Source organism: Megascapheus bottae, chromosome 6 (assembly GCF_031878675.1).
Source record: "Megascapheus bottae isolate mThoBot1 chromosome 6, mThoBot2.hap1, whole genome shotgun sequence".
Taxonomy (NCBI): domain Eukaryota; kingdom Metazoa; phylum Chordata; class Mammalia; order Rodentia; family Geomyidae; genus Megascapheus; species Megascapheus bottae.
The window spans coordinates 66,317,929-66,344,458 of record NC_143514.1 but is presented as its reverse complement, the minus strand read 5'-3'; the positions used below and the strand labels follow the sequence as shown (position 1 = coordinate 66,344,458).

The following is a 26,530-nucleotide window of genomic DNA, read 5'->3' as shown; positions in this document are numbered from 1 at the left end:
AGCTTGGCAATCGCTCCTCCAACTGCAGAACTCAAAGTCACAGTTAGGTGAGTGAGAAGACACCCTCCATGTCACCTTTCCATGGCTGTGACCTGATCCCCAGGCCAATGACCTGGCTCTGAGGGGGCTGGAGACCAGATCCAGCCGTCAGAAAATGATTTTGTGCGTTGTGGCCAGCATTGTGCAGGGCCTGCATTCTTGAATCCTCCATCCTGTACGTGAGACAGTATCGGTAGCTCTGAGAAGGAACTGGCGGCAGAATTTTCGGCATTGGGTGGAGCTGGCTAAGCATGGAGCTGTTAGCGATTACCTCAGTCTTGTGGCAACAGGGGAGGGTGTCACCATGTTAGGGGATATTTCTCTCCTTGGCCTCAACTGGTTTTCCTACAAGGCCTACTGGCTCCTGGAATCTGAGGAGAGAAAAATAAATTGGAGACCAAACAGGTTAGAGGAGCACAGGGTAGTTATTTAAGGTAATGGTGGGGTTTCTTGCAGAGGCCCCAAATGGGGGCAGGGATGGAGATAAAGGATAATTTCAAAGGCACTCCTATATAGCACATCCATTGTGACAAGCAAAGTCAGTTCAGCGCAGTAAGTACTGGAGGTGGGGGGTGAAGGGGAAACTCCACTCGCCTCAGTTTTCTTTTCTTTCTTTCTTTGTGTGTGTGTGTGTGTGTGTGTGTGTGTGTGTGTGTGTGTGCGCGTGTGTGTGTGTGTGTGTGTGTGTGTGTGATATTGGAGTTTGGACTCAGGGCCTCCCTCCTCCTTAGGCATCTGTTGGGGTTTTTAGTCCTCTGTCCCTCCCTATCCACAGGAGGGATAGGGAGAACACGCCCCGACCAGGAGGAGATGAGAAAGGAAGGGGTCGACTGACCGCCCGCCAGAGGACAATCAGATGCATAAGGGAGACCCGTGAAGGCAGGAACTCATTTATTGAGGAAGTCCATTCAGCTAACATAGGATGCAGGAGCCTATCAGCACAAAGGTGGGCAGGGCCGGGGAGGTACTCTCATTGAGGAAGTAGGATGATGTGCTGTCCAAGAGGGCGGAAGGGTTCGATCCCAGAGGTGGCCTTACAAACCACAGCCACGCCTTCCAACTGGGCAGCAGGCACCATCTCAGCCAGGTGCGGTCCCAAGACCAGGGAATGAGCACTGGGCTATGAGTTAGGCCTCCTTTCACAGCACAGGTTTCCATTTCCCTGATGTGACATGCCCCTCAAGCATCTGCTCTACCAACAGTCCTTTTTTGCTTCTGTAACTTTTCTGGTAGACTCTCCTACATTTTGCCTAGGCCACACTTTCCTACCTATGTCTCCTTTGTAGCTACAATTACAGACGTATGCCACCACACCCAGCCCCAAACTTAATTTTCATGATAACATATTGCTTTTCTTAAGTTTTAATAAATATTTCTTTGAGTACAGCCAGATGAAAGTCAGTAGAAATAGAAAAAGAGAGAGAAAAACATGTCCTATTCCCCACACAGGAAATGGGAGTTCAAAACTTTAAAGTATAGTTCCTAGCTGTAGCTTTTATACTTTTTGCTCCTGGCAAATACACAGGATTGTCTCCACCGAACACCACCTAGTCTTTAGACAATGGCTGGGGTGCATGAGACAGCTGAGCCTCACCAAAGTCACAGGTGATTTTCAGGACTGCCTTTTGCTGTGGCATACTTCCATTCTTTCCGTCTTTACCCACTCTGAAGCGTTCCCTGAGTGTTACCACGTTAAAGGAGAAAGCGCTGCACTTATGCTTTCCTTCATTCAGCCAAGACATACCAAATGTGAGCAGGCTCAGCGCAGGCTGTGCAAACCAAGGCCCAGCGTTCAGGCTGCGTCCACCCTCATCAGTACTGCCTGGCTGCACTCAGCACAGACTCGGTGAGGCTGCTTTGGCAGATACAGAAGGGTCTGCCCAGGAAAGTGTTCAGGGAGCTGGACTGCTCAGACTACAGAACAATTTAGGGCACTACAGAGCCTACAGACTTTCAGGCATAGGGTGGAGGTGACTTTTCTGAACAGTTAAAGCTGACGCTGACTACACAGATATGGGTAGAGCAGAAGAGATAGGGGATGTGGGGTACCGATGTGGGGTAACTGCGCCAGTTCCACAGCCCCACAAAGCAGGACTCTGCCTTGGCACTGTGGAAATGTCCAGGGGAAGCATAAGGCTGCAGTACACACAGAGGCAGAGCAGGCTATGAACAAACGAAGAACAAGAAAGAAGGAAATCTGTAATCTCCCGGGAAAGGACAGAAGCTATGTATCATGTTCTCTTTGAGCCTTAAAAAAAAAATGATGCTGTAGACACAGCACCTTAGCTGTTGACTCAAATAGCATGGAACTCCACATCCCAGCTGCAGACCACAGCAGGAAAGCAGAAGCAGCCACAGCACTGTGGTGTCCAGTGGTCAGCAATGGCCCAAGCTGAAGCCCTTTCCAGCCCTGCCTGTGCTCACTGTGTGGGCTGGGGAGACCCCGGCCCCGCTCTGGGCCTCTTCTCTTCCTTGTTCCAAGGGCCTGTAAAAGGTGTTCTGGGGAGGAGGGAGGCAGCAGGAGCAGAGAAGACTGGGAAGAGGCAGGAAAGGTGAAGAAGCAAAGGTCAAAGGTGCCCAGCCTCAGTGACCACAGTCCCACAACTTGGCTCCTTCCTCCAGCTGCTCTGGGCCTTACCTCCTCCTCCCTCAGGAGAAGGCCTGAGTCCGACGTCCACAGCCCCATGGCATCCCTCTGCAGGTTCATCTCCGCAGCTCACTGCAGTCCATTCTCTCTCCCCAGCTCCTCAGTCTTTCTGCCTCATCAGTTCTCCCTGCGCCTTCCTGCAGCCCACATTCCCTGCCTGACCAGGCCACAGTTTTCTGCAGAAATCCACTCTCTGCCTCCTTTCCTTCTTTATTTGTCTCACCAACACCCCAGTGCTCCAAAAGACAAAATCAAATACTTCCCCCACGCTAGCGTGGTTCAACTCCCTCCCCAGACTCACCTGCTTCCCTGATCCTCCTTCAAGGTTCTGCCTGGACCTTGTAGACTGCCAGTGAGGCCTGGACTCCCTTCCATGCAAGGTCTCTGCACTTGTTCCTCCACCCTGAAGTGCACCTCCTCCTCTCCCCCAACTTCTTCCTCTCACCCCAGACCTCAGGCCTTCTTCCAGGGAGGAGATTGTTTCCCAAATCTCTGAGAACGTTGCCCTTTCCACAGTAATAAAGGAAAGTTTGGAGCCCTTGGTGACCAGTAACTTCTAACTTGTGATCTCTGAGCCAGGGGATGAGGTCCACCTTGTTCATGGCTATGGACGTGCTGTGTGTAAGTGCTTAGTGAGCCCTGGTTGAAGGAAGGTGAGGGGAGGAGTGTGGGTCAAGTCAGCACTGCTCCATGACAAAGGAGGGAGGGTAAGGACTCCAAGCTACAGCCTGGGAGATGCAAGAGCATGGTTTCCAGCTGTGACCCCCAAGGCCACCTCACATCTGGATGTGACACCATGTGATGCCTTCAGTCCTCCTTGCACCAGCTCACAAGGCTTGAGGGTGAGACCTCGGAGACTGTGATATTTCTCAGAGGCTTCTGGGAGCCTAAGAAGCCTCTGTTGGTCAAAGGGATACAAGCGGCTTAAACCTGCCCCCTCCCCGGGACACATGTGACACTTCAATGCTCCTTCTCAACACCCGACCGATGCCATCATATCCTCCTACATGCCTGGCTTCCAGTCCCTCCACCAGACCGTCGTGAAGTTCTTGGGGATGCCGGGACATTTTATTCTCCGCTCCTTATGTCTGGCACATGGTGAGGGTTTCAAAATGGACTGAAGAAATGAGCAGTGAATGAGTAAGAGATGAATGATTAGACTAATTAAACTAATGAGAGAGTGCCTGAATGATTATGTGCGTTAGTGAATCAATGGATCTCCTGTCATGGGCCAGGCACTATGTTGGGACTCTCACAGGCACAGTGTCATTTAATCCTTCAATGACCCCAGAGGGTGTACAGTAATAGAGGGGGAAACTGAGGTCTGGGTCATGCAGGAGTAAGCTGAGGAGTAAGAGGCACTGGAATCTCTTATTCCCCCTCCCGAGCCACGCCTGTCCATCAGAGCTGTATCCCTAGCATCCCCAACGATAGCAAAGTCACTGGGGACCACGGTGGCTGCTTGGCCCAGAAGTGATAGCCCCAAACCTGTAGTCTCTGCTCTAGAGCATCAGGATGGACTCACTTGTTGGGTGCATGGCAGCACAACCCTCACAACCTTCTCCTCCCTCTCCTCCTCCTCCTCCTCCTCCTCCTCCCCCTCCTCCTCCTCCTCCCCCTATTCCTCTTCCTCCTCCCCCTCCTCCTCCTCCCCCTATTCCTCCTTCTCCTCCCCCTATTCCTCCTCCTCCTCCCCTTCCTCTTCCTCCTCCTCCTCCCCTTCCTCTTCCTCCTCCTCCCCTTCCTCCTCATCCTCCTCCTCCTCCCAGGATGAGTAAGAACTCTTCCCAACCCATTCAGATTCATCAACTATGGGCTTCAGACTCAGGGTCCTGTGTGTCTCCCATGGGAGGTCATAGAGTTATTCGGATCCCAGAGATTCTGGGGAGGAAAAAACTCAATTAATAATAATTTAAAAAAAAAAAAAGAAGAAACACATTGAGTCAGAATGTGCTGGGAAATTAATCCACCCTCAGACATGAAAGAAATATGTTCAATTATTTTTATTGCTTCATTTGTGTGTATGTGTCATATTCAGCTGCCTGCAAGCCTCAGATACCAAGAGAAAAGGGGTGATGAGAGGCAAGAGGATTAAAACACGACAGAAAATGCTTCTGAAACCAGAATCGCTCAGCAAGAGAGACAGGCTATCCCTTCCCGCTGCTCTGGACTTGCTGTGTGACCTGAGGTGGTCACTGCCCATCTCTGAGCCTCATTCTCCAGGGACAGAATGGCAGGAAGCAGTCAAACTGGATCTCATTCCAGGAAGTGTCCTGGATATCCCTTGGAGGCTGTGTTCCCCGGGGATCTTAGCCCTGCTCCTCATATTCTCTGTGCCTTCTTTCACCCTAGTGTGACTGCATTTAGTCCCTTTAAGGAGGTGGTGGTTAAAATTAAGTGAGCTGGTGAGGGTGAATTCTAGCTCAGCAGGAAGGGGAAGGGCTTCCAAGAGAGGAGACACCACAGGGGTTCACAGGACTGTGGAGTGGAAAGGCTCTCCAGACAACGATCTCAGCAGGACCCAGGCAGTGGTGTTCTGGTCTGCACCTCCTCAGCTTCCAGGACCCTGAGACAATAGAGCTTTGCTCTAGGAGACACCAAGTCTAGGTCCAGAAGAAGAGTTGTTATGGCAGCCAAGCAGGCTAAAGCATCAGATACTCCAGAAGAACTTACTGGTGAATCACAGACAAAAGTTACCTAAGGAATTGGAGGGTAGGTGTGAGGACATGGCCTTGATTTTTGGCTTCGATCCCTTTGGCCAGGAAATCCCTTGGGTGGCACGAATGGCTGAGATAGGGAGGGTAGGTGCCCACTTTCCCTAGGGAGCTATCTTCCACTCCTGAGGGGCTCCTGAGAACAGATCCTACCCACCTGGGAAATGTGAGATCACAGAGGGTGATCTGGAGAAGATGGAGGAGCCTGGGATTCCATCTGCTCCATTTGTGACAGAGCAGTGACTCCATGCAATGCACGGCAGGAGTCACTCAGACATGGTTTCTAAATCTTGGCCTAACTGGGAAGTTTCCTCAGCTCTAGGTGGGATTTGGGGACCCAGACAGGAGACAGATGAAAAGGCTGAAATATCTGAGGACAAACCTAACAGGTACTGGAGATTCAAAGACAGCCATGAATGAAGCAGAGATGTTTTTCAAACTTTCATTGGAAAACTACAGCAGATCCTCACAGAGCACCCACTGCAGTCCGAGCACCATGCTAAAAGCCCCATACTCTGCCTGATGTGTCTTTGACTTGGGAAATTCCCATGGTCCACTACTGCAAACAAAGAAATGAAGTCTTAGAGAGCCTAAGCAGCTTGCCCCATGTCCCAGACAGCACATAGGGCTGGAGTCAGGTTTATAACCCAAGCCAATCTAATCAAGTTCTGGTTTATAGCACAATGTTAGAGGAGATAGAAATGTCATTGTTATCTCCTTATCACTACAGGAGCCGACACTACAGGAGCCAAAGTTATTGATTTCCCAATAATCAGGTTATCTCTGAGCAAGCTGGACTATTTCTATTCCCCTGAAATCATTAGCCAGGTGCCCTTTGTAATGTCCATCATTTGACATTGACACCATTTTTGTACACCCAAGATAGGGAGACATTCATCACCCCAGTGGCCCAGACAAATTAAAGGACTTGATAGTCCAGAACCCAGCCCGGGCTGAGCAGGTGGTACATCAAAGTTGAGGTTCCAGAGCTCAACTCTTAACCAAAATTGGGAGACTGCGTAACTGATCCCACCCTCTGCCATACAGAAACTCAAGTATCTCAAGGGGACCAATTAGACTCAGCCTTGTGCCAATGTGCGCGTTTCTCATTCCTCATGCCATCATAGGGTCCTTCAACTCCCACTTGAGCCATGGAGGCCAGTCTAGGCTAATACCATCTCAGAAGTGGACTGGCAGTGTCTGTCACGATGGCATAGCCTAAGATTGGGCTATGTTGGCAGGACAAAAAAAGGTGGCCCAGTCCTAGCAACTGTTCTGCTTGAGGAAACTTGCTGGTGCCCAAGAACACAAGACTCCTCTGCCAGACACAGGAGGGTAGTGAAAATGCTCAACTGGGAGACCGGACAGACCTAGGAAAGCCCGTAAAACCCAGGCAATCCCGAAAGGACCTAGTGGGAAGCAAGGCAGTGCCCGATATACCAAGCAGACCAAAGTAACCACTCCAACAAATCAACTGCTGTCGAGACTACAGTCCAGAAAGCAGGGGACATTCAATGTGTGAATCCCAAACACAGTGACTTCCTCATAAAATAAAGATTTAAGGAAGGCCTAGATTCTCCTACAGAAGGTCCAGGATACGATTTTTCTTTTCTTTTTTCTTTTTTTTTTTTTTTGCCAGTCTTTGGATTGAGCTCAGGGTCTGAGCACTGTCCTTGGACTTTCTCAAGGTTAAAGCTCTACCACTTGAGCCTCAGCACCACTTCTGGCTTTTTCCTATGTATGTGGTACCAAGGAATTGAACCGGGGTCTTTGTGCATGCTAGACAAGCACTCTACCATAGGCCAAACTCCCGGCCCAGGATACAATTTTTTAAAAAATTGTCCATTTGGGTTAACCAGTTTTCCATAACTGACCTGAAACTTTAAGGAAGAAAGCGTTTGGAGCTCATGTGTTTTGAGGTTTCAGTGTAGGATTGGTTGGATTGTGGCTTTTGAGCCCAGGTCGACGCAATGCATCATGAAGAAACACCTGGCTGAGGAAGCCGCTCATCTCATGGCTGCCAGAAGGCAAAGGCAGGGAGAAGGAAGAGCCAGAGTGCCAGTGTCCCTTTCTAGGGCTTTCATCAATGACTTCACTTCCTTTCACTAGATTCCTACCTCCTAAATATTCCATCCCTCACCCCCTACCCCCACGGGCTAAGGACTAAGCCTTCATTGTGACTCAACTACATGCTGTAGACAAGAAACCACACTATCCTAGCCATAGAACCCATCATACTTCATTGACAGGAAGGACAGAGGTAAAAGGACATGGGATGATTAATTCATCAAGCAAGTATAACAATCTTAAGTGTACATGCCCAAACATAGAGCCTCAAAACACATAAAGCAAAAACTACCATAGCTATTCTCGCTCAGTGTATATGCAATTTATAACACAACTCTTTAAAATCCAAAATAAATATTTTGGAGACATAGACACACTTGTTCTAAAGTTTATGTAGAAAGGCACAGAGCTTGAAAGTACTAAAATAATATTGAAGAAAAAAAATAAAGTGTTAAGCGTCATTTTATCTAATAGTAAACCTTATAAGATAGATGCATTAACCAAGACAATGTGGGAGTGGAGAAAGCATAAGCATACATACCCAAGAAAAAGAATAGAGAACTGAAAAATGGAGCCATGTAAACACATTCAATCTATTTTTTTTATGAAAATGCAAAAACAATCCAGTGGAGCAAGGACAGGCTTGTTATCAAATTGTTCCAGCACAAGTAGACATTCATAGACAAAATGAACTGGTAGTCTCAGCCTCAAATATTAACTCAGAAGAGATCATGCATTTAAACATCTAGCATGAATCTATAAAACTTTTAGAAATAAAGACTGAAGAGACTCTTTGAAATCTACAGCTGGGAAAAGAGTTCTTAGACAACACCCAAAAACATATCCATAAGAGGAAAAAAAATGACAAACTGCACTTCAACAAAATTAAAAACTTCTGCTATATAAAAATACAAGTGAAGAGGATGAAAAGAGAAGCTACAGACTGCTGATAAAAATATTTACAGATGGTGTGCCTAACAAAGGCTTATTGTTTTTTGAACTCTATGAAGAACTCTCAGAGCTCAACACTAAAACAACAGCAATAACAATAAAATGACCACCACAAATCTGACTGACTTCTGGTTTCTGGCCCAACATGTAAAGTCACCACCCCTACACGTTCACTGAGAAAAGAGGCAGCACAAACTGAAAACCAAACACTTCTAACTCCATTAGAGAACTGAGGTCTCAGGACCAGGCGATACTCTGAACACTGGAAAGTGGGACAGAGGCAGATGAGCTGTCTCATGCCAGGAACAGAAGGCCAGTCAAAGCCATGATCTGTAGGAACAGCTCAGACAGTATGTGGGAAATAGCTAGAGACTCAGGTCACCAGCTGGTGTGACAAAGAGCATGCAGCTGGTGTGAGTTTTTCCAGCCACCCAGGGACTCTGCATGCTTGCCACCTGCATCCTAAGTGAGCCTGAGGCCAGATCCCTGGCCTGGCTACATGGAACTCAGTCTCCCCAGCACCTTCCCTGGCCCAGACGCTAGTGTGTCCTGCCCACCCATCAGTCCTGTGCAGCCCATCCACTCCAGGAAGTCAGCCTAATTCCTCTCACTCTACAGTCCCCTGACTCTGACCTCATCCCACCTTCCCTGGGTAGAGACAGCACAACCTGTCAGTTGGGTTCAGTCTTTATCCCATGGCCTGTGGCCATATCAGCATTTACTCCAACTGTGCAGAGTCAAATCAGTTTAGGGAGTCAGGTGCTGGTGGCTCACACCTGTAATCCTAGCTACTCAGGTGGCTGAGATCTGAGGATTGTGGTTTGAAGCCAGCCAGGGCAGAATAGTCCCCATAAGACTCTTATCTCTGTGCCTCAAGTGATAGAGCACAAGCTTTGAGCACAAAGAGGCTCAGGGATAGTGCCCAGGCCCTGAGTTCAAGCCCCAGGACCAGCAAAACAAACAAACAAAAAAACACCTTAGGGGAGTCTCAGAGCAACCACACAGAGAAAATCAGATTTGTAAGCCCGGGAGCCAGGATTCCCTGGGTTCAAATCCTATCTTTTCCATTTCCTAGCTTATTCTGGGCAAGCTATTTCCCATTATGCCTCAGTTTCCCCACCTTATAGGGTTGTTGCAAGGTTGATCGAGGTGAAGTAGGAGGGATAGGCTTAGTGTGTAGAAACTCCTAGGCAAGTCTAAGCTCTTCATCACCCTTCCCCTTTAGAGATGCAGAAACTGAGGGGAAGTGCACAGATCCTCGGTACATCCAAACTCAAGGGCCTCAACTTTGTCTCCATGGCATAGTTGCAAAATCATTTCCTCTCCAGCTTCTGCCAAGGCCACAACCACCACCCAGGAAAAAGGTAAGTGTCCAGCCAAAACTGCCCACATGTCCAGCATCTATTGAACATCTGCCTTGCATTGTCCTTTTCAATCGTGACAATTCCCACTCCCCCTTCTCAGAGGAGGAAATGGAGGCTCAGATGACAGATGCCCATGGTCAAGGTTCCACAGCTGGCCCTGTCAGAGTCAACATTATCCTTTGCCTCTGTCCTTGTCCCAGTTCCACATCCTTGCCTCATGCAAAGTGCTGTGCTACTTCTGTTCCCACCCACCTCTTCTAAACTCCAGAGAGTCACAAGATCTCATCTCTCATGACATAGACAGGACACTGAGGCCCAGGGTATGCCCTAGGGTGCCACAACCAATAAGTGGAAGGAGCCTGAAGAATATACCTCAGGGATAACTGTTCCCTCCCCTTCCTCTTTCCTGAGCCCACAAGAGGAATGGCTGAGCTCCTGGAGAAGAGGGCACTGCAGGCAGAATGTTGGTACAGAAAGGATGGACTAGGCTTCCCCGCTAGAAATCACCTGATGTCTGAAGTTGCTGGTAGCTCAATTCCTGAGGCCTCCCCAAGACCCTGGGAGGAGACTCTTATTTCCCTCCACCTCTGCCTTTGGCTATTTGCAGAACTGCAGAACTGTGTGAAACAGAGAAATTGCCTTGGCACAGGCCTGAATGGAAGTCTCACAAAAGTGGGTTTTCCTTTGCCTTGTTACCATTCCATTTCCAGAATCAGATGTCACATCAGCAACCCTGTCCCCTGCCTCCTATAGAGCTGCAGCCAGGCTGTTGACCTATCTCAGCTATAAATTCATTTCCCTGTACCCAGAAATCAGTGGCAAACCCAGTTGCCAAATCCGCCCTAAATCCACTGATTCATAAATCAAAGGTTTCTTCCTGGGTCCTGCTGGGCTAGCGAGGTCCCAGAGCGAGGAGACTCTACCATCCTGCTGTCTCTGTCCCCTTAGATCCAGACTTAGACCCTATTCTGGGTGACAGGGCAGGACAGCAGGGCTTATAGCATCTTGCTCAGAGCAGGGCATTTTTCCAGTACAGCACCTTCCCGGAAATCAGTCTCCAACTTCAGGGCTTTGCAGACAGAGGTCTGCAAAGGTCCTATACGTGGGGAATGGACAGGAAGTGGAGTGCATTCAAGGGCTTCTTTCTTGGGCCTCGGATGGTGGCCAGGATGGGAGGGAAGACTGATGGTGAGCCTGTGACTAATCTACACGGACCATGAATTCCCTGCCTGAGGCCACATAGGGGTAGAGTCCAGCTTGTTGGGTACCCATGTTATTGCTCTGACCTCTTACCTACAGTCTGCAGGTTCCCAGCAGAGGTTGCTTCAGGGATGCCAGGACCTAGGGCCCCAAGTCCTGGGGCCTCTCCATGATGTGGAAGCTGGAGTGGGGGTACATTTGAAGTTTCCATCACCGACAGTACTAGCTGGTGCCAGTAAATTACTCCTGGTAATGGAGATGTTTGCTCAGGGAACGGGGGAGGCAGTAAACAGAAGCCAAAGTAATTAGCCAGGAGCTGCTCTCGATTGTGCCCAGCCTATCAATGAGGCAGCCCCTGTGGAGGCCTTGCCTGCAGTGAGGCCCTACTGCTGGGTACTGCTGGAGAGTGCTGGCTAGCTGACATAAATGTGAGAACCAAAGCTCTGGAGGGAGGGCTGGAGGGAGGCTTGGAAACCCACTAGGAACAATTCCTCATTGGGTAGATAGGGGTGCAAGCCCCATTGACACACAGCAAGCTGCTGACAGGAGCAGGGTGGGTGGGGGGTGGAGGGGTAGCTCTCTCAGGAAAAAAACAAGTCAGGCCTATTTACTAAGAGAAAGTCAAGGTTATTGATAGGGGCTGGGGGTGGGGGTAGAGATCAGGCAAGTGCTGAAAGAAGAAATTGAGGCTCCCAGCAAACCTGTATTCTGCCCAAGGGTGAGATAAGAAGAGGAAGAAGAGCCAGATGCTGGTGGCTCACGCCTCTAATCCTAGCTACTCAGAAGGCTGAGATCTGAGGTTCAAAGTTTGAAGCCAGTCCAGGCAGAAAAGTCCATGAGACGCTTATCCCCAATAAATTACCCCCAAGGGGTAAGTGCCAGCCTTGAGTAAAAAAGCCAAGAAAGAACGTGAGGCCCTGAATTCAAGCCCCAATAACTGGAAAGAAAGAAAGAATTTCTGAATTTGAATTTGCAACTCAAACTTTACCTCTTTCACAAAAATTAACTCGATGTAAACCACAAAACCACAACATTTCCAGAAGACATTGACATGAGATAGGTGATCTTGCTTTTGGCAATGAGTTTTTGTATGCAGCGCTAAAATCTGATCCATAAAAGAAAAAAAAAAAACTAATGTTAGACTTCACTAAAAGTTAACAGTTCTCTGTGCCACACAGTTAAGAGAATCAACAAGCTACAGTCTGGAAGAAAATATTCACAATACTCACATACTTGATAAAGGAATTATGTTCAAAATATATAAAATAACTCCAAAAATGTAACAATAATAACCACCAGAAAACTGGAAGTGACTCTGTGGCTCAAGTAGTAGAGCCTTGAGCTGAAGAGCTCAGGGATAGCGCCCAGGCCCAGAGTTCAAGCCCCATGGTCGACAGAGAAAGAGAGAGAGAGAGAGAGAGAGAGAGAGAGAGAGAGAGAGAGAGAGAGAGAGAGAGAGAGAGAGAGAGAGAGAGAGAGAGAGAGAGGTTTCCAACAAAGACATTCAAAAGCTCTGGACAGGTACGTTACGAGTGAAAAGAGCTATGGTAAATACGTACATGAAAAGATGCTTAACAATCACTCACGCTTTGGGTTCAGAAAATTAAAACAATATTGAGATCCTACCACAAACCTATTTGAACAGATTTTTTAAAATAAGCTAATGCTCTCAGGCATTTATCCTGGGAATGTGAATCTAGGTAGCCATCTTGAAAACTAGTGTGCAGTTTTTACAAAGCTAAATTGTTTTACTGTATGCTTCAGCAATCAGGGGCCTGGGTGCTTTCTCAAATGATATGAGAACTTCTGTCTATGCAAAAATTAACCTGGGAGTCTTTACCGCAATTTTATTTATAATCAAGAAAAGCGGGCCGGGAGTTTGGCTTAGTGGTTAAGTGCTTGCCTAGCATGCATGAAGACCCGGGTTCGATTCCTTGGTACCACATACATAGAAAAAAGCCGGAAGTGGTGCTGAGGCTCAAGTGGTAGAGCTCTAGCCTTGAGAAAGTTCAAGAACAGTGCTCAGGCCTGAGCTCAAGCCCAGGACTGGCAAAAAAAAAAAAAAAAAAAAGAAAGCTAGAAGCAGCTAATATGCCCGTGAAAAGATGGACAAATAAACAAATGAACCATGGAATGTTACTCAATAACAACAAGATTCTGTGAAGACCCCACCCAAACACAGATAGCTCTCAAATGCACATTACTAAAACAAAATAAACTACTCTGAAAGGTTAAATAAGATGCAGTTCCTGTTGTTCAACCCTGTGGAAAAGGCAAACTGTTGGAACCATGAAAGGCTCTATGTTTGTCCATGGATATAAAAGATAAGGACAGGGGACTTTCAGACAGTGAATCTCTCCCATATGACTCACATTATGTTGGCTGAATGATGCACTTGTCAAAACCCCTAGAACTTTACTGCACAGAGAACAAGTATTATTTTGTGCAAGCTTAGGGAATTTATTTGGGTGATCAGAAGACCCCTGGAAGGAATAGGCCATGATATGATCATTTTTGTCACAGATGTAAAAAAAATAAGTGAAGGGGTGTTTATCTGAATAACTTGGACTCGAGTGAAATCCGAAATACTAAATGCACAATGAGTTCTACCTTCCCTGTTTCCAGGCTGGGCACAGACAAGCAATTCTGACAGTGTGGCGCACGCATGCACTGGAGCTGAACTAGATGGGTGGCAGAATGTGGGAGCCAATCTCTCACAAGAGTGAGCGCTGAGGGGTAGGGACAAGGCTCATATGGTCCCCTTTGGAGACATGGGTGTGAACTCTTGATGCAGCTGTTTCATGTGGCTACTGACAGTGATACAGAGAAATCATGTTGGCTGCTTGGACATCCATTAGTTCATCTGGACACATACATCTCAGTCAACTGAAAGGCTCTGAAAGAAATGACCCAAGGAAGATGCTTAGTTCCCTGTCTTGGTCTCCCAAATCATTTTCTGATGTCAAGAACCAGAACTTCTTAAGAAAATGACTGATTCCAGGACAGAGGCAGGAAATGTACAAGATGAGCCTGGATCAACGTATTATAGGACAGAAAATAAAAGGAATGAACAAAACACCTAAACCACAATGAAAGCAAGTCTATATGGATGGAGGTATGACAAAAAAAAAAAAAAGGTACAAGACCAAGTATAGTTACAGTGGGGAAGCCTGGTGACCACTTCCCAGTATCAACAGTGGCCAGGGGCAGGGTATACCCTGCCTAGTTCAACTCCCCAGACCTATAACCCCAGCCTCACAATGAGAAAGCCCACAGACACAGCCAGACTGTCAGACAGTCTTCAGAACACCTGACCCTGCACCTCAAAACTGTCAGTCATCAAACACAAAGAAAACACAAAATAGTATCACAACCTAGAGGAGCCTAAGGAAACATAACAATCAAACATAACATGGTGTTCCAAATTGGACCCTGGAATTGAAAAATAGATGGCATGTAAAAACAAACTGGGATGGTTAATTTTTGATTGTAAACTTGACTGGCTTGTGAGACATCTAGCAGATTAGTAAAAGACACTTCTGAATACTTTGACAAAGACACTAGTGTGTCTTTAAGGGTATTTTCAGGAAATGATTGCCACTGGGGCCAGTAATAAAAGAGGAAGACATGTCCTCACTATTAGTATACCCCCAAACCCTAATAGGCTCAGGGCCTGGATGAAATAAAAGTAGAAGGAAGCCCACATGCACAGTTTTGATACCTGGTCTCTGCTTCCTGGCTGCTTGAGGTAAACAATTCCTTTGTCACAGACCCTTGCTGCCTTTGGACCTTGGGCCCAAAGAAAGAGAGCCAGCTTATCTTGGACTGAAACCTCTGAACCCAACCAAAATAAATTCCCACTCCTTTAAGTTGCCTTTCTTGGGCATTTGTCACAGTACTGAAAAACTAACAGACCAAGGAAATTTAAATAATGCACGGGCTTTTAGTTCATTAAAGTGTATAAATACTGGTTGGTTAATCATAACCCACCAACCATACTAATGCTAGATATTAAACACAGGAGAACTGGGCTACATGTACATCATGACATCCAGCTTTATTGCTTTTACCATTCTTCATTTTTCTTTCATTCATTCTTTCTTTTTTGGCTTCTTTTGGAGGTTTTGATTATTGATCTACAGGTATAAATGAAGTATCCCGGTATGGTTTAGTTTATCTTTATTTCACTAGACATCGTGGCATTGTGTAATTGCCATACTGTTGTGCAATCACTGATTTTATTCACATTCTGTCAGGTGATTCCGTTCATTAACAGAATTCCTCCCAGTGGATTTTTTTTTGCTTTACTTTTTATTGTTATGGGTAATTCTGCAGCCTGCAGATTCTGGGAAGGATATAGATGATTCCCCAAGACTCATGTCTTCTTCCTCTAAGATACAGGAAAATTATGTCCCCTTATTCATCCCAAGGGTGGCACTGGGTGAGTCACAAACAGGAAGTGAGTTTTGCCCATCGGACATCTGTGCAAGACCAACTGAAGCATCTGTGATTTCAGCCAAAGCAACTTTCCAGTCTCCAGAAAAGAAACCTAGGCAACTGCTGTCCTGACCCACATGTCTGTCAGAGGTGTCATTCACAGCTAAGCTAGTGTGAGACGAGTAAAGTGCTGCTCAGCTGTGTGACTTCTAAAACAGAATGATTCTCATCACCAACTAAAGCAAGTGCAGCCGGAGGGTGGGGCAGGTTTTCTCCAAACTGCAGAACACTGATTTCTCCCCATTTTGCATGCATCACACCTTAATCTGTAGCCACAATATGTGTTCAACGTGTCTGGACCTGTGTGCCTTCCCCTGTGTTCACATCCCAGCAGGGTCAGGGGCTGGATCCTGGCTCGGAGGGGGTGAGGGATGTGAGGTGTATGGTCTACTCCTTTCCTCTTGTTTCCCTTCCAGTGTCTTAGAAGAGACCAGGAACCCTGTCCTACAGGAAGAGGTCCTGCTTATCAGTCTTCACACGGATTGACAGCTGTGCCTTTTCAAATTCCCCATGTCCACTTACCTGAGTGAGGAAACTTACACAGGAGGAAACTGAGTCTCAGAAGCAAAAGTTTGCTGCCTGAACAAAAAATACGTGACAATAGAAAAGACTGAACAAGAAGGAAAGACAGTGAGAGAGCATAAATGAGCTATATATACCATGGAAACAAGAAGCTGGTACCAGACATTATACATAGAGAAGACAAAGGGGAATTTGTGAGAACAAATTAATGCTAGAATAAAAAAAAGTTTTAAATGAATTGCATGTATTAATAGACAGATATAAGTACCAAAACTAACCCAAAGAGAATTTTTAATTCTCTATACATTTTATGGCTATCAAAGAAATGGACTCAATTGGAGATGTCTTCATTCAAGCACAACTCTTTATCCAGGTGGTTTTATCATTGAATTTTTCCAGGGAGGACAGGGATTCTGAAAATACTTTTATTTGTGAGACTATCAAAACCTCAAATCAAAAGTTGGATTAGAAATGGAAGGCTGATAGTTTTTTTAATGTAAGTAGAAAATGTCTTCTAAAAATTTGATATAACAGTGGTAGAGTGCTTGCCTACCATGCATGAGGTCTTAGTTTCAATCTCCAGCACCACCAAAAATGTGTGTTTGTGTGCGTGTGTGTTAAAATAAAATTTAGAATAAATTTCTAGCAATGAGTAAACTATATAATAGATCATGACCAGTTTGGGTTGTCTTAGTAATATGATATTTAATAGATACTTAGTATATTAACCAAGATAATTCATTCGCATTACAAAATCTTTTCTTTTTTTTCCAGTCCCGGGCTTGAGCTCAGGGCCTGAGCACTGTCCTTGGACTCTCTCAAGGCTAGAGCTCTACCACTTGAGCCTCAGCACCACTTCCAGCTTTTATCTATGTATGTGGTACCGAGGAATCGAACCCAGGTCTTTATGCATGCTACCACTAGGCCAAACTCCCAGCCCCAGAAAATCTTTTAAAAGTCAATGTTTGTCCAAATAGATGTACATAAAGCATTTGATCAATCATCAATTGATACTAAAAAGTATTCACAGAAAAACTCCTAGCAAGGGGCCTGGAGTTTGGCCTAGTGGTAGAGTGCTTGCCTAGCATGCATGAAGACCTGGGTTCGATTCCTTGGTACCACATACATAGAAAAAGCCAGAAGTGGTTCTGTGGCTCAAGTGGTAGAGCTCTAGCCTTGAGAAAGCCCAAGGACAATGCTCAGGCACTGAGCTCAGCCCAGGACTGGCAAAAAACAAAACAAAACAAAACAAAAACCCTCTTAGCAAACTAAGAATGAAGGAAATAAAAAGATACCTTAAAAAATCTTGGGGGAGTGGGAGGTGGGAGCATGGCATAGTGGTAGAGTGCTCACCTAGCAAGCACAAAGCCCTGGGTTCGATTCCCCAGAACCACACACACAGAAAAAGCTGGAAGAGGCTGTGGTTCAAGTGGCAGAGTAAAAACCTTAAGTAAAAAGTGCCCAAGGACAGGGCCCAGGCCCTGAGTTCAAGCCCCAAGACTGGAAACAAAATAAAAAATTAAAAATAGAATAAAATAAAAATAAAAATCTCAGGCTGAGAACATGGCCTAGTGTCACAGTGCTTGCCTAGTTTGCATGAAGCTATGGGTTCATTTTCTCCACATCATACACAGAAAAAGCTGGAAGTGGTGCTGTGGCACAAGTGGTAGAAGATTAGCCTTGAGAAAGCTCAAGGACAGTGCCCAGGCCTTGGACTGGCCAAAAAAAAAAAATCTCCTACAGCAAACATCTATGCTGCATTAAAACTCTGAAAGCTCTGCCTTTGACATCAGGAATAAAGTGAGGTTGGCTGTCACCACCCCCATTATCCAACTTGGAAGGTTATTTGTAGAGCACTTAACCAGAAACAAAGAAATGAACACTGTTTGGATCAGGAAGGGAGAGAGGACTGCTGCTATTTATACCTGCTGTGATCACCTAAGTCTACAATCAGAGAGTTTTTAACATCTCTGCTAGATTCAAAGTCAATCAATATATGGAAATAAAGATGCTGTTTACAATAGCAAAAGAACCATGGCCCAACCTCTAAGAGAAATAATAAATCTACCAAAAGTGATTAAGCTCCACATGCAGACAGTTAAGGTGTGATCTACCTGCCAGATGTGAACTTGGCACATGATGTGTTCCTGCATCCTGCCGCTCTGCACCTGAAGTTTGCATTTTCAGCTAGGGAAGAATCGCTGGCAGATGCAATGAAGATTTGTACCTATGAAGTCTTACTAACCCAGTGTTGCTTGAAAGATTGATGTTTACATCGTGCATTTGCCGAATGCATTATGCTCTCTGTTCTTCTCCCCAAAATCCTGGATGGCCTCGTACACACTTGGAGGACAGTGGACTGCTGGACACAGGAAATTTAGGTTTTCCGTATACCTACTAGCCCTGGACTCTTTAGCAGAGCCTTGTGAGGGGAGCCACCCCCCCCCACACACACACACGTGCACGCACAGTGACTCCAAAGTTCACCTTCTGCTAGAGAATTCAGGTGATCACACACCCAAACCACACCGCTATGCTATGTAGGATTCTGAGCTTGGAGACAAGGAGTAAGAGGGGCTCCAGGAAGGTGTGGTATTTTATTTTGGCCAGTTATGGGTGTTGAACTCAGGACATGGACACTGTTCTTGAGTTTTCTCAAGGCTAGAGCTCAACCACTTGAGCCACAGTACCACTTCTGGCTTTTTCTGTATATGTGGTACTGAGGAATCAAACCCAGGGCTTCATTCATGCGAGGCAAGCACTCTACCAGTAGGCCATGCTCCTGGTCCAGAGTGTGTGGTATGTAATTGCAGGGGAGGGGGAATAGATCAGCCAGGAAAAGAAATGGGTAGGGGTGACGTAGAAAAGAGATAGCACAGTACCCAGACTGAGGACACAGGCATGCTAAGTCAGATAGAGGTTTGGAGAACCAAGTGTAGACATGCCGTTTCTCTAATATTGCCAGTAGAGAATCATGGCTCACAGCTCTGCTCTGAGCCTCAGCTTCCCCATCCTGCAAATAATGTCTGCCTCCTGGGATTGATAGGAGGATGAAATGAGTTAATGTAGCCACAAGCACTTATCATGATGGCTAGACCAACAAAACTTCCAAGGTAGATAAATTGTTGTTTTGTTCTTTCCAGTGTTTAATCTGAGAAGTGGGTTCAGTACTCAAAACAGGATCTTTATTCTTTTAGTTTTAGGCATGAGATTATGCGTGTGCCTGTGTGTATGTGTCTGCTATAGACTGAGCTGAGCCTATAACCCAAACACACACACACACACACACACACACACACACACACACAGAATTACAGAATTTATGTGTGGAAGCCCTAACCTCCAGACTGATGGCCTTTGGAGGTAATTTCCAGTCACAAAGGCAAGAGCCCCGCAGCAGGGCTAATAGCTGGCCTTCCCTCCCTGTCTCCCCTACGGGAGTGCACAGGAGAGGGAGAGGGAGAGAGGAGCCCATTGCAAGTCAGGAAGTGAGATCCTGCCACAACTGGACAGCGTCGATAACCCCATCTCAGACTATCTAGGCTCCAGAACTGGGAGACGCATATTTCTGACACGTAAAACCTTCCCATCTGTGGTGTTTTTTTTTTTATAGCAATCATTACCACAAAAGAAAAGTAACTCTATGAATGCTAATAAAGATTAAAAAGAGAGCGTCCACTTTGGCCCAGATGCTTTCTACTAAGAATCTGTCCTGAGAGCTCTGTGCCCTTACACTGGTCCTGGGGGCAGCTGCTACCAACCCCAGGTGCACCACACTTGTGTCTAACCTCATCCCCATCACTTGAGAAAAATCACTTCAAAGGGGATTGGTGGAGAGGAGCTGAGGCGCCAAGCCAGGCACTCCATACACAGTGAGACGGGAAAAGATGGTCCTTTCCATCTGGGGGGTGGGGAGTGTTGGAGGGAGACTTGGAAGCCTGGAGGACGAGTGGGAGATAGTGACAAGTGTTCTCCTGTCACCGCCTGCATCCTGTGATTTAATATAGTTCCAACATTTCTCCAGCCAAGTGGCAGCCAGGGCTTCAGCTGCATGAAATTGGATGGATAAAAGCCGGAGCAAAGGGCGCGGAGACCTTGACTCCTCGTCATTTTGCAACCTGCTCTCCCGGAGACAAGCCAGCACGTTAAGCCACTACAGTCAATAATGAAATGGATCAGGGTTGAAGGTAGGAAGAAGAGACTGAGAATCCCACAAAATTGCTTCTTTGAAAGTGACATGTTTCTGCTGCTGTCTCCTTGAGAGACGAGGTGTCAGGGAAGCTCTCTGCCTGTGTAGAGGAGACCCCGGGCTGCTGGCAGTGGACTGACTGGGAGTCTGAGAGTTCCAGGGAGTCTGTGAGCTAAGCACCTACTATGTGGCAGACTTGATCATGTTCCACTGATGCTGCAGTGAGGTTCCCTCTCCCAGGAACATCATGATGATGATGATGATGATGATGATGATGATGATGATGATGATGGTGATGATGATGATGATGATGATGGTAATAATAATAGTAGGGGTTGGACATCTCTAATCTGAAAATTCCAAAGCTGAAACACCTCCAAAATCTATCCAGCATATTTTAAGCATCAACAGGACCCCATAATTAGGGAAAAAATTCTAACTCGATCTCATACGGTTGCTGGTAGTCCCCGCATAGATGTAATAAGAATATTGTACAAAATTACTTTATATCTGAGCACCTGTAGCCTGTAATCTTAGCAGTTCAGGAGGCTGAAGATCATAGTTTGAAGCCAGCCCAGGCAGGAAAACCTGGGAGATCTTCATGTCCAAATAACTACCAGAAAATCAAGAAGTGGAGCTGGGGCTCACATGGCAGAGTATTAGCCTTCAGGAAAAAAGCTCAAGGGCCAGGCACCGGGCCCCAGAATAGGTATACACACACTTAAAAAATACTTTATAGGATATGAGAAGGGGTAGCAATGATTGTTATGTAATGCACCTTCTCTCTGGCGACTATAATGTAACCCTTCTATTAATTACAATAAAATTTTTTGAAAAAAACCTATGTACATATGGCCATATAGAATGAGGTTAAGGGAACTGACTCCAGGATATGGAAACTAGAGATTTTTCTTTGTGATTGTTGTTCTAAGTTACTATGTTAAGTTATTTCTTTTCTTTTTTTCCCTCTTATGGTTTATCTCATGTTGTTACTGTATCTGACTTCTGTATTTGGTCTATTGTATATACCTTTATTTGTTTTTTTTTGAAATAAGGCAGGTAAGGAAAAACTAAGATGATTTGGAGGGGTGAGGAGAGGGAAAATGGGAGAAAAACATGGGAAAGGGTAACAATGTACAAGAAGTAATGTACCCACTACCTGACGAATGTAACTGTAGTCCCTCTGTATATCACCTTGACAATAAAAAAAGAAAAAATCCACAAAAAATACTTTATAGGAACACACACACACACACACACACACACACACACACACACACAGAGTGAAGATAAACCATAAATAAATGTCATGTTCAGTCTGGGGTCTTATCGCCACGCCCATGAATATGTCTGTTTGGAAGCGTTTCAGATATGGGCTATGCTGCCAGTAGTTAGCAGTGCTCCATTCTCTGTGCTCAGTACCCTCACCCCCTTCTCTTGTCACCTCACAGCCACCAAGGAAGCCCATAGAAATCCAACTAGGATGGAGCCAGCTCTGTCTGCACCCTGACCTTCCTTCTGCACACAGTGGTCCCCTGCTGTCCACTGCAGAAGACTAGATGTTAAATCCATGTCCCTTAACTCACTGGAACATGGGTTAGACTCTGATGAAATCCCTTGCACACACCACGCTGGGCTAGAGAAAGGTTTAAAGCGAACCCTCAAACACTCATTCAAATCTGGGTCCACGCCCAGCCTCTTCTCCTGGGCCAACTCAGCCCTCCTCCTCTCCTGCCAATGCCCAAGCACCTTGATCTTTCCAATGCAGTGCTTCTGCGTTTAACTATTAGTACTGCATCACCCTTCCCCGTCCTGGGGGTCTGGTGTAGCCCGCTAAGGTCAGCATAGTGTGTGGTCTGTGCATGAACTGAGCTGGGGCAGGTCATCCTCCTGTTGTGGGTCCTTTATTCTCCGTCACATAGTGACAGTATCATCACGTCTTCCCAAGGTCATGGTGAGGGTCGGATGGAAATGGCCAGTGAAAACACACAGAACTCGCAGGTGTTGGGTGCAAAAAACATAGTGCTTCTATCAGCTGTGGTGATTATAGTTACTTAAATAAAATGAAAAATGAGGGATTGCCTCTTCCTTTCGTTGGAGACTTGATTTTGTTTGCCTGACTTCAAGCCCTTCTATGCTTCCTCCCTCCCACCTTTCTTCTTCCCTCTCTTACCCTCCCTCTCCCCCCCCACACACCTCCACAAGAATCGATCCAATACCTTCCACAGTCCCTCTGGTGCTCTTGGCCTCAGGACGACAACAGCAATGGAGACAGATGGCACGTCCCTCCTCCTAGGACTGGTAGTTTGGGTGACAATAATCCAAGAAGCCTGAAAATGAATTAACCATGGCAGGCTACAACAAGGAAATCCAAGAAAACCAAACCCTATTGCAAGGAAGAATGGAAATAAAACAAAACAGTACCAGATCTTGATGACAGCTGACAGACCCCTCCTTGTCTTGGCACAACAAAGGCTCCAGATTGCCCCTTCCTCTCCCCAGACTTACCCCTCCTTTCTGGGGCATTTATCAGCACTTGGCTGGACAGTGCCCCTGTGGTTTATTGCCTGCTGTGTCTGGCCAGCCCCTCTCTACAGGGAAGCACCTCTCTCACCTGCTGAGCCCAGGGATGGGTCCTGACTACTGTTTGGGCATCATGTAACCTGTTCCTAACTGATTGGCTGGGGAGGCTCACCTGATCCAACCTAGACCATTTGAGATTAGGCCTATGGCACTCTGGTCAGTCTTCCCTGTTAGCTACAAGTGAGTGCAAAAGGCCCTTGGCTATTCATCAGCCTCAACTCACACTGTGGACCTCAGGAAGAGCTAGAAGAGAGGAGAAGAGCCCTATGGTTTCCTCTCTCACGCCCAGCTGCTCCCCACACTCAGAGTCTCTGATTCCTCCCACTGATTATAGAATTGGGTTTCTCACTTACCATGAAAGCCAGCCCTGAGGATTCTATTCTTCAACAACAAGCCTTGAGTCTCTTCCCCTCTTTCTAGCCAAGCAAAGCCAGAAATTGCCATTTCTCCACAAGCTTTTGGTCCAGAGACTTCTCTGCAGTTTCTGAAGCCTGTCTCGATCTATAGAGTCCTCACTCATGTTTGGTAAAGGAGTGAGTGAGTGAGTAAGTAAGTGAACATGTGTCAAACCTTCAGAGGCTGCCTCCCCCTCAGGGAGGAGCCAGTACCCAATGAAAGACAGAAGTGGGTTTGATATTTGATCTGTTGTTTTCACCCTCCATCTGATGTTTGTCCATGCTGAGCCTCCCCCTCCTCACAGGCAAGCCCCCACCTGTTCACCTGCAAGCCTGCAGGGTGGGATCTAGCAAGTGGAATGGACCAGTGCCCACCCTACAGTAGTGAGGATTATAGCCCAGTGGGATTTTTTTCTTTTAAAAATACTGGTCTAGGCTCAGTGTCTTCTCTGTGTCTCTGTGTGTCTCTGTCTCTGTCTGTCCCTGTGTCTCTGTCTCTCTGTTTTTCTCTGTCTCTGACTTTTTCTCTTTCAGTCTCTCTCCATGGGCATGGCACATATTCCCCATTGTCACAGTCTCTGGAGGCAAGTGCTTAGTTGGGTATGAACATAGGCAGGTGAGAGCACTCACCTGAGCTCCCTGGAGCCTGGCTGGAGTCCCAGACCTCCATCCCAGCTTTGCTTCCAGCACTGCCAATGCAGATGAGGGAAAAGAAAGGCAGGGAGGGTCTGAGCTACACCAACGATCCCCAAGGAAATGACTGCAGAGAAGAAAGTGGGCAGAGACCGTGAGCAGGGCAGTGGGGAGCAAGAAGGGGCAGAGGAATCCGGGAGGGAGGCTTTCGAAAGCAGGAGTCCACTCTCCAGCTAGATGTTGGGTTCTTCCAATATATTCCTACAAGCTTATAAACATGACAGACTATTATTATTACTTACTTTTAATCTTAAGTGTCTACCCTTGTCTATTCTCAGAGTTCTGGTCTCAGCAGACTCTTCAATAATCTATAGTTCCGCTGGGCACTCTCCAGGCTGGGGCGGGGAGGGGGTATTAGAGCTACCTGGGCATGTGTTGGCACAGGAGCTTGGCAGTAGTGAAAAGTGGTCTAGGCTGCCACGAAGAATGGGGTTAAGGAGTGGAGATCCCTGGGCCAAACATTCAAGGCTGTGTTCCACCAGCCCCAGCCTCAGACCCACACATAAACCTGAACTATAACAGGCCTTCCTGGATGCCAGGCTATTTCTTGCTTCCCCTGTTTGGTGTGAGCTGATCTTCTATTTTTGTTGAGACAAAGAGCCTAGGGGTGGCCTTCTGTCTTTCATTTACTAAGGAAACTCCTATTTATCTGGTATAACCCAAGATTTGAGGCCTCCCTGCTGACTCCTTATTCCTACAGAGTAAACAGTCTACTTTTCTCCTTTGATTTGACCTCTGAAAAAATTGTGGTGGTGGTCTACCCCTCTACATAGCTCAGTCGGAATACGGAGAAGCCCATACACAGCAGCTCACCAGGGCTTGAACCATCCTTGCATTGAATACACTGGCATTCCACCTGAGAGCAGCTGACTCATCAGGGGGATGACTCCACTTCCCCTCCTGGGAAGCAGGAAGATGGTGGCCAGGGAGACTGAGGACCTAGACTCTGTGGCACTGCCTCTCCATTAGGGCAGCATGGCAGGACAGCCTAGAGGGACCCTGGGAAGCTTCACAAGTAGAAATAATGACAGTGGGGGGGGGGGGAGGACAGAGGGGCCTTCTTCCTAAGTGACCGTAACAGCTGGGCCCCAACAAAAGGCCCCCAATTCTTCCTCTTCCTCACCCCTCCAGGAGGGGTTCCAGCTTCAGCTCATGAGCCACCTATAGAATGGCTGCAGGACCCTAGAGTATCTGCACAGAGATCCACACACACACACATTCCACCTGCCTGGATTTGTCCCCAGGGCATGGAGTGCTCATACACATTTTATTTTCTTGAAACAAATCCACTTTCCACTCCAACCCAGCAACAGGGAGAGTTCAGTGGGTCCGGACATGAGGCGAAAGTCTGCATATCATATTGGCTTCGCTCATAGTCACTAGCTGTCCCCCCTTCTTAGGAACTCCCCCCACCCTTCTGTACCCCTCCCCTTTCCCCTTCCCCTTAGGACTGGTTCTTCTACTCTCAACACCCAGCACTTCATCCGGGCTCCCTTTTCTTCCTGGCTTCCACTGCTGCTCACAGGACAGAACTGTGCTGTCTGTGCCTTCCCACCACCTGAATCCTCCACCCTAGAGCTCAGAGACTGGGCTTCTGGGTTACCAGGAGAGGCGCTGCACTCTAGAAATTAGGTGCAGTTCACCCCCTACCCCTCACAGTCCTGGATGGCTAGGATGCTGCTTCTCAGGGATTGATCCTGAAGCAGATCTGCTCCTGCCCCTCTGCCTCCCTGTGACATCAGCACTCATCCAGGGAACCTTACCATCCTCCTTACCATCATGAGGACCTGCCTTGGTTCCCATTCCTGTCTGTGTCCCACTCATTGTGGCAGGCAGGGTGGGGAGTGTCTTCCTTGTTCTCCCAACACCCCTAAGCCCACTCACTCTGACAGGGTTTTGTGCTTGCTGTCTTCCTTCCTCCTTTCCTCTCTCCCTGCTGAGAAACTCCTAGGCAACCTTTAAAAAGACCAGACTCGTACCTGTTTGGCGAAACCTTTTCCAGATAGAACCAGTCGATTCCCCATTGCTGTCTCCCTGATCAGCTAGTGGAGAGCAACACAAAGTACCGGGCTCTGTTCTTATCTGGTCACACGTGCCATCTCACTTACTCCTCACCCTCACCCTGTGAGTCTGAAGCATTGTCATCTACTGTCCAGAAGAGAAGACTAAGGCTCGGAGAGGTGATAGAACTCTCCTGAGGCCTCACAGCCAGAGGCAAAAGGACCTCTACCTTTAGGGGATTTATTTGCTGGTGGAAGAAGGGCAGCTTCTGACATGGGCCTGGCCTGCTTGCACTGAAACCTGAGATATTTCCTCTCTTCCTCTCAATGGTGTGCTGGACCCAGTGGCTCATGTCTAAAGCAACGAGGTGTCACTTCCAAAACTAGGTTACAGAAGACCATGACGTCTGCCTTACTGACATTCTCTGTCTATTATCTTTTTGGCTTTGATCGTTTCGTGAAGCAGAGACAGTCATGTTAGAGAATCCCTCAGGACTGAGAATTGAGGGCAGTCAGAAAGGGAACGAGGTCCACAAGTCCTCCATCAGACCAGGAGAAACTGAGTCCTCTCCCATTGACAGAGGAGCCTAGAGGGCCCTCAGACCGCACAGCAACTTCATGATCTCACAGCACTGTCTTCCCCAACCTTCCAGATACAACTCTAGTTGA

General features: G+C 47.0%; 1 long non-coding RNA gene across 1 annotated transcript; it reads right to left on the bottom strand.

The window, feature by feature from the left end:
* Positions 1 to 4: 4 nt before the first annotated feature.
* Positions 5 to 23,296, bottom strand: LOC150062207 (uncharacterized). The gene is made up of 3 exons (XR_016535868.1): positions 23,127 to 23,296; positions 22,410 to 22,520; positions 5 to 410 (listed from the first exon to the last, which is right to left on the bottom strand). It is a non-coding gene; the product is annotated as an uncharacterized LOC150062207 (long non-coding RNA).
* Between the last annotated feature and the right edge of the window lie 3,234 nt (positions 23,297 to 26,530).